Source organism: Salvelinus namaycush, chromosome 9 (genome assembly GCF_016432855.1).
Source record: "Salvelinus namaycush isolate Seneca chromosome 9, SaNama_1.0, whole genome shotgun sequence".
NCBI lineage: Eukaryota > Metazoa > Chordata > Actinopteri > Salmoniformes > Salmonidae > Salvelinus > Salvelinus namaycush.
The window spans coordinates 39,242,823-39,252,371 of NC_052315.1; the positions used below are offsets into that span (position 1 = coordinate 39,242,823).

The window sequence follows — 9,549 nt, forward strand, 5'->3', positions numbered from 1 at the left end:
CTTAGCTATATTAGCCTTAAGGGTTTGATTGGCGCGTTACACGAGACCCTGAGATCGAATTTGTCGTGGGATACCATACCTAGGTATGAGTTCTGTTTGCAGCCACTTAATGACTGATTTAGCATCTTCCCTTGCCGTTGGTACTGCCCCAACCCATGATTCTTTGGTCTAAAAATTCATTAAACTTAAGCTTGGGCACAGTGGATGTAGTCATTGTGTTATTCAATGTCGGGTATCTATGGTTTATAGTTCTATCTTTGTATACTTAGCCCGTCTCTGAGTATAAAACCCGAGATGAATTCTCGGTGCAAGTGCAGACTTATCTCTTGCACACAAAGAGTTTTGTTACCGTACATTCAATGAATTTAATTAAATACTTTCCTAAAGTATTTCAACAATATCCTTTTGGAACAATATATTAGTAAATTCAAGCGCTCCTAGAATAATTATCAAATTAATTTTAGCACTTATTTTCCCAGAAAATTTTATTAGTATGTGTTCAATAAATTAATTAAATACTTTCCCAAAGTATTTAAAATGTGTCCTTTTGGGACAATATGTTAGTATATTCAAGCGCTCCTAAAATAATTATCAAAATAATTTTAGGACTTATTTTTCTCAAAAAATATTATTGTCACATATTTAACCAATTAATTAAATACTTTCCTAAAGTATTTCAGATGTGTCCTTTTGGGACAATATGTTAACAAACTCAAGCGCTTCTAAAATAATTATAATAATAACTTTAGGAACTATTTTCCAAAAGTTATTATTGGTTTTCGCTTATTCAATTGTTTGATTATTTTCCCAACAGTTTTCAGAAATGCCCTTTCGGGACAATATATTAATAGCCTCGAGCACTTCTATAACAATTGTCAAATTAATTCTAGTCCTTAAGGAAATACCAACATCACAAGAGGGAATAATCAAGTCATCGCCCAACACGGCGACTGCAAAACGGCCCAGACTTTTGACTCGGCGGTCACTCGCAACACAGCCTTAATTTAGAATATCAGTCTCGTGAAATGGTCAATCTTTCACGATATCAGTTAAACACACAGATGGACCTTTTTTTTAGTTTTTATTATTTTGTTGATTCTTCACGGGTATGCTATTGCCCGACTATACGAATCTTATTTTTAGTTTTATTGTTTTGTTGATTCTTCACGGGTATGCTATTGCCCGACTATACGAATCTTTTCTAGAATCTGTTTGAGTTCTTCACGGTAACATCTAGTTGAGTGCCAAATCAACTACTGTCCGACTATACGAACTTGTATTTTTATTTTAATTTTATGGATTCTTCACGGGTATGCTATTGCCCGACTATACGAATCTTTTCTAGACTTGGATTCTTCACGGGTATGCTATTGCCCGACTATACGAATCTTTTTATCAAGTCCCTAGATCCTCACCGTACATCTAGCCGATCAACAAATCGACTAGTGTCAGTCTATTTGGATCTCGTCAATTATTTGCTGGACTTGGATTCTTCACGGGAATGCTATTGCCCGACTATACGAATCTTTTATCAAGTCTCTGGATCCTCACCGTACATCTAGCCGATCAGCAAATCGACTAGTGTCAGTCTATTTGGACCTAGTCAATTCCCAGATCCTCACTGTACACTCAGTCGATCAACACATCGACTGGCGTCAGACTAATTGGATAGAATTGACTTCCTATTTCTCAGATACCTTTACACACATTTGCCTTTGTATATATCAATGTCATATAAATTTAACAGTAATTCATACTCACGCTCAGTGATACTGATCTTAAATTTGGTTATGTTCTATAATACAATATGCAGATTTTGATTTAACAGGTTCTGCTTACCTTTTATTTATCGAGCTCTTAGATCAGTTTCCTGAGGCGAGTTGAATTCCCGACAGCTCCTGAAAACAGGTCACCCGTCCTTCTGATTCAGTCTCCCACTTGTCTCTTCTCTTATCAACTTTCTATGGACCGAATTCAACGATTAAACCATCCTCTGCTACCAATTTGTTGATAAAACGTTACTGGAGACAGGAGACCAAGTTGAGACACAGGACGAGGTGGATAAGGTATAATAAAGGCAGTTTATTCAGAGGTAAAGATATCTTGGAAAGCGTGCACGGGCTCGTTCATTTGGGTCAAAAGGAACCAGCAGAAGAAGAGCGCTCTAAACATGGAGAACATTTACATTTTATACAATAAATGACGTAGGTAGTTTCCGGTAGTCTGTGCTCCTGACTGGTCGTTGTGAGTTGAGGGCGGTCCCCTCCAGGCTGGTATCCATGTTCCATTGGTTCTTGGCAGTGTTCTTTGTCCTTGGAACCCAGCCCCGACAGAGGGTTTTGGGTGTGTAATGTGTGTGCGTTCCTATGTGTTTCTGCCGTCACGAGATAAGAGGAGACAGTAACCAGCATTTATTGTCTTGGGGCTAGGAGGTTTCCCAACTGGAGGAATGTGAGCAATCACTCAAGTCAGGAACTGTTTTATTGCTCCATTTCTGTTTTGTGTAGCCTGCAGTTTTATGACGTGCATCAGCAGTTTTGGTGTTTTAGAAATGGGGTGTGTTTGAACAACATATCATGTTTATGAAAGAAGTAGTTATAACAAGTTTTAACTGTGTGATGTTATTAATCAAAATATCATTTATTACATTATATAAGGCTGCTGCTAAGGTAATATTGCTGCTACTGGTGGCAGAGAGAGGTGAGGGTCAAAACGTTGTCACGCCGTGTTAATCCATGTACAGTAATTTACACACATTTGTTTGGTATGATAGCTAGCTAGCTTTAGCTCAATGCTTTTTTGTTGTTGTTTTGAGTCACCATCGAAATTCCCACCAGCAAACCTTTTCCTGTGGTCATTGTTTGCATGCCAGTGATTGGCACTCTGTGTATGTTTGGAACGCCGACCACGTGCTACATGTCCATTTCTTTTCTCATGAAAAGCAACCGACGACTTACTAAGAGAGCTAAACTTAGCAACCCGAATTTCCAACGAGTAGCTACGTTAGTTATATTAGTGAAATATGCATATTCCCATGTTGTGTTAGCTGGATAATTTATCTGACCGTGGCAAGGAGGGTAACGTTAGCAGAAGATATATGAAAAGGTTTTCTCGCTTGCTAGCTACGAAGTTTGGTCAAAACCGTCATAGGAAGAGGTGATGCAGGAAACCGTTCAACACCTGCCCACCTGTTGCACTAACGTTAGCTAGCTAGCTACCTAGCCATCGGCAGTCAATTCAATTTAAATTCAAGGGGCTTTGTTAGCATGGGAAACATATGTTAACATTGCCGAAGCAGTCTCCATCTCATCAAAGTTTTGCGAGCTCGACAGGCGACCTTCTCCAGAAATAAACGATTGTTCATTTGGAGTGTATACGGTAGTTGTTGTGAATTTGGTAGATATTACTGCATTGCCGGAACTAGAAACACAAGCATTTCGCTACACTCGCATTAACATCTAACAACTCTGTATGTGACCAATACAATTTGATATGATCGGAATGAATAGGGCTCACATGATGTCGTAATGTATTGCAGTGGTATATTTTGAGTATAATGTCCCTTTTAAGTAGGCGATAGTTTTACCGGAGTGCAGCGGGCCAGTGGCGCAATGGATAACGCGTCTGACTACGGATCAGAAGATTCTAGGTTCGACTCCTGGCTGGCTCGAATTTTTCCATCCATCTAGGTTAATTTAATTTAGACAAGTTACATCATGCAACACGTGCGTGTATATATATATCGAATCCTTCCATCCATGTCGGTTAATTTAATTTGGACACAAGTTATGATATATATAACTTATATATATTCATTGAGAAGTCCCGTATGTAATGCTGCATTCGTAATTAAGTGGACATTTACGACCATTGCTTCAGAGGACTCTAGATCAGGGATCATCAACTAGATTCAGCCATGGGCCGGTTTTTAACTTGAGCGGATGGTCAGGGGCCGGAACATAATTACAAATAATTTGTAGACTGAAAATTGACCACAAGTAGCTCAAACAGATATAACATTTGACTAAAACATAATAATTTCAAACCTTGCTTACGTTTGTATACGATCACATACAGTGCATTCGGAAAGTATTCAGACCTCTTCCCTTTTTCCACATTTTGTTAAGTTACAGCCTTATTCTAAAACGTATTAAAACTGTTTTTTATTTCTCATCAATCTACACACAATACCCCATAAAGACAAAGCGAAAACAGGTTTTTAGAAATGTTTGCAAATGTATTAAAAATAGAAAACGGAAATACCTTATTTACATAAGTATTCAGACCCTTTGCTATGAGACTCGAAATTGAGCTCAGGTGCATCCTGCAGGGCCGGCCCTCCCATTAGGCAAGTAGCGGCACTTGAATTTGGGGCGGCATTTTGACAATTGACTGCCGCCCTCCGGCGTCCCTGATCGGCTACTACATCGCCCGCGGCACCCCAGCCACCAGCTCATAGCGTTGATGCAGTTCACGCCCCCACCCCATTCCGGCTTCTCTCGAAATTCACTCCCACTATCTTTGGTAGCCATGGTGATGTGTGTGTTTTATATGGGATTATCCAATTGTGAAACATTCATAAAAATGAATCTGCCAGTTAAATTATTGTGTTTTTCTTTTATGTTTGTGTGTGAGGAAGACGGTAGCCTAACCTAGCCTGTTAACGTTAGCTAGCTACTACTAGTGAATATAATTTTAGCTAAAAGTAATCTTTAGAGATTTGAAACAATTTGCTACCATGTCTAAGAAAAAAAACTATCAGGAAGTGAATATATTTTTTTAAACTACGACAAAAGAGGCACAATCTCAAAACCAAAGAAATTCGCTGGTGAAATTTCTCAGCGTGCAGCAATTTCCATCAGCCGGTGTGGGGAATTACAAGCCTACGAGGACAGGCCATTCATTCGCCGAGAACGACGAGCCCCCGTTCGCTGATTCTAGCAGCGAATAGGGCAAACCGGAAGAGCCCGAGCCATGCACTTCCACCGATGATGACAGCTCTCTGGCTGGACAAGAACAGGTGGTCGCACAAGGCCTAGCCACACCTCTAAACAATGCCGACGAAGACCCTGCTATCTTGGACCCAGACTCAGATTCGTCGGGTGACAGTTGTGGTCTGCTGCTGCTGAATCCGAATCCCAGACAAAAAACATAAAAGATCCCGGTGAGTGGACACAATATATGAACGGATCTTTACGAGATATGTCAGTGCCGGCTGGACCACATCGGGATAAGGAGGGGTATTTCCCAAGAGATGAGGGGCAGCGAAAGTTTTCGGTGGCCCACTACAATAGGAGGATGGCGAACGGAGAGAGAGTGGAGAGACCTATGCTTGTCTATTCCAAGCAAAACGATGCAGCCATCTGTTTTTGCTGCAATTTTTTTTCACACGAGTGTAATTCTGTTCTTGTCAGGGATGGAATCAGGGACTGGAAGAATCTGTGCCACCTCCTCAGCTCGCATGAGAAGTCGCATGACCCCCTATATCGTTTCCAGAGGTTGAATGAGCTGGAGATCAGGCTGGTGTCCAAGCAAACTCAAATTATTTGATTTCAGGACCATGTACAGCTACCGAGAAAAAACATCGCTGATTGCAATGCAGCACCACAGCAAAGAAAAGATGCCACTCTAGGTGTTGACGAAATAAATAAATTCGATATGTAAATTAACGAAATTCGTCAAGGTAGGATCATTAGCATAAAGCTTAATTTACACTGTTCCAGCAAAACTAGGCCCACCATGCATTTATGAAAGCACTTGTTTCCAAAGCTCAAATGATCTTACTCTGTTTTACAGTGTACATGAATATTAAAATATATGTTAAATATGTTATATAAAAGTTATATTTTTATTATAATTGTAACAATTATGTGGTCGTGCCATGTGTGATATTATTAATAAGAAACTCGTTTTCCTACTATAGGTAGTAGGTTGCATAGTGATAGCAACATTGTAACTCTCCCATGCAGGGGTTAAAGTAAAATTCCTTTCTGCCTGGTAAGGGACCTCCTATATGTGCACCAACATTTTTTATGGGCATAAACATATACAGTGGGGCAAAAAACTATTTAGTCAGCCACCAATTGTGCAAGTTCTCCCACTTAAAAAGATGAGAGAGGCCTGTAATTTTCATCATAGGTACACTTCAACTATGACAGACAAAATGAGGGGAAAAAATCCAGAAAATCACATTGTAGGATTTTTTATGAATTTATTTGCAAATTATGGTGGAAAATAAGTATTTGGTCACCTACAAACAAGCAAGATTTCTGGCTCTCACAGACCTGTAACTTCTTCTTTAAGAGGCTCCTCTGTCCTCCACTCGTTACCTGTATTAATGGCACCTGTTTGAACTTGTTATCAGTATAAAAGACACCTGTCCACAACCTCAAACAGTCACACTCCAAACTCCACTATGGCCAAGGCCAAAGAGCTGTCAAAGGACACCAGAAACAAAATTGTAGACCTGCACCAGGCTGGGAAGACTGAATCTGCAATAGGTAAGCAGCTTGGTTTGAAGAAATCAACTGTGGGAGCAATTATTAGGAAATGGAAGACATACAAGACCACTGATAATCTCCCTTGATCTGGGGCTCCACGCAAGATCTCACCCCGTGGGGTCAAAATGATCACAAGAACGGTGAGCAACAATCCCAGAACCACACGGGGGGACCTAGTGAATGACCTGCAGAGAGCTGGGACCAAAGTAACAAAGCCTACCATCAGCAAGGGCATTGAAGATGAAACGTGGCTGGGTCTTTCAGCATGACAATGATCCCAAACACACCGCCCGGGCAACGAAGGAGTGGCTTCGTAAGAAGCATTTCAAGGTCCTGGAGTGGCCTAGCCAGTCTCCAGATCTCAACCCCATAGAAAATCTTTGGAGGGAGTTGAAAGTCCGTGTTGCCCAGCAACAGCCCCAAAACATCACTGCTCTAGAGGAGATCTGCATGGAGGAATGGGCCAAAATACCAGCAACAGTGTGTGAAAACCTTGTGAAGACTTACAGAAAACGTTTGACCTCTGTCATTGCCAACAAAGGGTATATAACAAAGTATTGAGATTAACTTTTGTTATTGACCAAATACTTATTTTCCACCATAATTTGCAAATAAATTCATAAAAAATCCTACAATGTGATTTTCTGGATTTTTTTTTCTCATTTTGTCTGTCATAGTTGAAGTGTACCTATGATGAAAATTACAGGCCTCTCTCATCTTTTTAAGTGGGAGAACTTGCACAATTGGTGGCTGACTAAATACTTTTTTGCCCCACTGTATAATTAGAGCATATTTCTTCATCTTGGTAAGTGGTAAGCCTAGCTGTTTGACAGACACAATTATCTTATCCATAGATTTCGGTATAGCCAAATACTCCAGTACTGTCACATGCACTGATTAAATACCTCCGTGTTTGGGAAGGGCTTGGTGTGTTTGACTAAAACCAGGGCTCGAATTGAGTGAGGGTACAACATACTCTTTGTTAAAGAAAAAGGCAAAAAGGATATAAATGTTTGCTTTATATTTTGAAATAAATACATAAAACGTATACAGTATATTTCAATGCTTAACTCGGCGATGCCTTATGGTAGAAACAAGCTCTAAAATGCCTGCGAAAGACGTGACTCAGATGCATATGGTGATATATTGATTCCTCTCTATGACAATCTGAAGCTACTGCAGCCTATAAACTGCAGCCTATAATATTCAAGGATATAAAAAAAATGTACTTTGCTATTCTGTCCCTATTAATTGAGCTGTTCTCTTTCTGAAAAGAGAATATGTTTGTTTAAACCCAGGCAGCTTTTAGGGAAGCACTTCTGTTGTTAGGTTATACAACGGAAGAGTAGCCAATAGTTGATTCTTACAGTTTTCAACGTCAGTAGAGCCTCTGTCTGGGTGGAAAGGTAACTTTTGAAAGTGCCATGCTTAGATTCATAAGGATGTCTAAGATGTAATTATTTTTGTATTGCCTAGGGTGGCAGAACGTCCAGGACATTGGTGCTTTTATCAATGTAATCAGATTGATAATATTAGGCTATGTTATTGACATTGAACTGATTATATAGCCTACTAACCAATGTGTTACAATGTGTGTTTAATTTGTAGCATAGGCCTATTAATTGGGCTGCTATTATGTTCTATTCCTCCAACCTTTAGCTGAGAAAAAAAATGGCCCAAGGCCAAACCTATTGGGGCGGGGGCTCCATCATTCTTAAATGGAAGAAGTTTGGAACCACCAAGACTCTTCCTAGAGCTGGCCACCTGGCAAAACCGAGCAATCGGGGGAGAAGGGCCTTGGTCAGGGAGGTGAGCAAGAACCCTTTGGCCACTTTGACAGAGCTCCACAGTTCCTCTGTGGAGATGGGAGAACCTTCCAGAAGGACCATCAGCTCTGCAGCACTCCACCAATCATGCCTTTATGGTAGAATGACCAGACGGAACCATGACAAACAAGATTCTCTGGTCTGATGAAACCAAGATTGAACTCTTTGGCCTGAATGCCAAGCGTCACGTTTGGAGGAATCCTGGCACCATCCCTACAGTGAAGCATGGTGATGGCAGCATTTTTTTCAGCGACAAGGTCTGAGCGACTAGTCAGGATCAAGGGATAGGTGAACGGAGCAAAGTACAGAGATGGGGTATTGTGTGTAGATTGATGAGGATTATTATTTTTTGAAATACATTTTAGAATAAGGCTGTAACATAACAAAATGTGGAAAATTCAAGGGGTCTGAATACTTTCTGAAAGCACTGGTTATCTTTCTTATTGTGCGTGGGAATTCTTTAGGGGGGGGGGGGGTAATAAAATCACCCATGGGCCGCCAGTTGGGAAACTCTGTTCTAGATGGATAAAACCTGTTTTGACATGGACATCGCCTTTCTTCTTCTTTGGTGTCCATGGGCATTGCCATTGAGGGCTTCACCATTTTAAAGTAATCAACTGGGTGGGACTTCCTATGGGTGAAGGAAGGATCACATGATTCCAGCCGGGTAATCAGAAGGGATCAGCCAATTAATTATACTCGCGAGCAAACATTCCATAACTGTAGATGGCTGTCATTTGCCATCCTTGGCTTTATACCTGTTCAAACAACACACTCTAGATGGCAGTATGCTCCCATTCAGTTTTTTTGCCAACTCATAGAAGTAGTAGAAGGGCAAAAAATGTACTACTTCAAAATGGAGATGCCTTAATGGCGCTGCCTGTGCACTCACAGATGCCATAAAGGGACATATATAAAAAATATATATATCTCATTCTCTACGTTTACCACATGACGGGGAAATATCTATTTGAACAGCCCTCCAACTGGTAATTACTAGTGGGAAACTTGTCTTTCATCCCTGAGCTCCAAGTGGGAGGTGGGAATTTACCAGTTGTGAAGTCATAAATACCAGTTGGAGGCATTCACGTGCTATGAACTTGTTGAGAAACGCCTAATCGTATAATGGACAACAAGCTGTGTAAACCATCAACTAAAAGTACAGCTATCAGGCCTGTAAACCAATTATAGTGTTCAAAAACCATATGAATAGACTACTTTAA

At 40.4% G+C, this 9,549-nt stretch overlaps 1 non-coding gene across 1 annotated transcript; it reads left to right on the top strand.

Moving 5' to 3' along the window:
- Window positions 1-3,597: 3,597 nt before the first annotated feature.
- On the top strand, window positions 3,598-3,670 carry trnar-acg. The gene has a single exon. It is a non-coding gene; the product is annotated as a tRNA-Arg (tRNA).
- Window positions 3,671-9,549: the final 5,879 nt, after the last annotated feature.